Source organism: Gekko japonicus, unplaced genomic scaffold (assembly GCF_001447785.1).
Source record: "Gekko japonicus isolate JY-2015 unplaced genomic scaffold, Gekko_japonicus_V1.1 scaffold531, whole genome shotgun sequence".
Classification (NCBI taxonomy): domain Eukaryota; kingdom Metazoa; phylum Chordata; class Lepidosauria; order Squamata; family Gekkonidae; genus Gekko; species Gekko japonicus.
In genome coordinates, this window is record NW_015162494.1 from 740,034 (window position 1) to 741,619 (window position 1,586).

A 1,586-nucleotide genomic window follows, 5' to 3' on the forward strand; every position below is an offset into this window, starting at 1 on the left:
GGCTGATTTATTTTTGGAGTCTGGCTGTGCACTCGGAAGGCAACAGAGAGACACATGGCACCTGCTCTGAAGTCACAAGTTATTTTAATCGCAACTGGAAAGGGTGGTAGTGATTGCCCTTGGTAGTGACTTTATTCTTGATATTTGGCAACAGACAAGAAAATGGCACTATGTTTAGGCCATTACAAGAATATGGCAGGCACCGAATGCTGATTAAATGTGCTATAGTGAAAAATAAAAATCAGGCCTGAATTGTGGTCTGAAAGAAAGAAATACATAATTCCCTGTGTTGCATGCTGACTAGTCTAGTTACAAATGTGTGATATTTATAATTCCTAGCCAGAGAATCTTATTGCAAAAGGGACCATAGGCGGCACACATCAGTTGCAAATTCAAAATATATATGAAATCCACAGTACAAACATGAATAACTATTCCAAAGCAGAAAGAAGCCATCTAGAGAAAAATACATGCAAAGCTTCTACCTCGTGTCTTGTGTTTTAACTATTTTTGCAATACAGAGCATTATATCACACAAAGATTGCTTTAATCTAATTCTGCTTTTGACTTTCCCCCTCTTAAAATGTCAACTCCGTTTGTCATTTTTTTATGGAAGTACCAGTGATACTGTTAATGCTCCGGTTTTCCTCCAGGCTCCCATGCAAAGTATTCAAAGCACATGGAATGAAACAAGCAGCACCCAGTTTTTCTTTTAAAAACAACCACTGTCATTGACAAACCATGCTACTGAATGGCCATAGCAAGGCCACTTTCACACTTACCTGAGAAAGAAGGGGAAGAAGAAAAGGGGCAAGAGGAGGGCTTTAATGACAGCGAGAGAGGCAGAGAGAGCAGCTACAGGACACTTGTCCTCTGTCCCTGCCACAGGGAAAGGGAGGAACTCCTTGACCAGGGAGGGGGGGGAGGAGTGGATGACACATCATGCAAGATTACTCTGGAATGTGGATGCCGGTGTCCCAGCATCAGATGCAAAATGGAAAGCAAACGGGACTCTTGAGCTTTTCATAGTGGTGTGCAATGGAGGGAGACTTTCAGCAGGTCCCACTTACTGTGCAGATAGGAAAAAAGCTGCACTCTGAAATTCCCTCTTTAATACAGCTATCGAGGAGCCCATGTGTTTGCTAGCATCTGGCTGGCCTACTTTGTTAGTGTCTGGTTTGGCATCTGGCTGGCCTACTGAAAAGCGAGGCAATGGAAAGCAGCTTGCAAGTTAGGGGGCAGTTTTTCAGCAGCCTCCTATCTTGGGGCACGGAACAAAGCATCACAGGGACATTTTATGATGAAAATTCAATTCTAGTGAAGTAGAAAGGGGGTGTTTTACTGTTCTCCTGCTGGCCATTTTCCTGTTCTCAATGGTCTCCCCTTCATGGCGTTCCAGATGTGTGTAACCTTGCATATACACATCTGGAACTCCTTGGAACAAACAGCAGCTAAAGGGGTGATTGGGAGTGGCCACCAGGGACACAGTTAAGCCCCTCTCCTGACATTTACTTGAGAAAGAAGGTGCTGTTTGACAAACTCCTTGTGAGGAGAGATTTATGGAATATATACTATACTACATATAC

General features: G+C 43.4%; 1 protein-coding gene across 3 annotated transcripts in view; it reads right to left on the reverse strand.

Annotated features, from left to right (window-relative positions):
- TXLNB (taxilin beta) overlaps positions 1-925 on the reverse strand; it is a 41,296-nt gene extending 40,371 nt beyond the window's left edge. For 2 of the 3 annotated variants that reach the window (XM_015406067.1, XM_015406068.1), the window contains exon 1: positions 783-911. The gene's annotated coding sequence lies outside the window, so the exon portion shown is untranslated. Of the gene's footprint in view, positions 1-782 lie in introns of all 3 variants that reach the window. The other variant, XM_015406069.1, reaches the window with a different exon arrangement.
- Between the last annotated feature and the right edge of the window lie 661 nt (positions 926-1,586).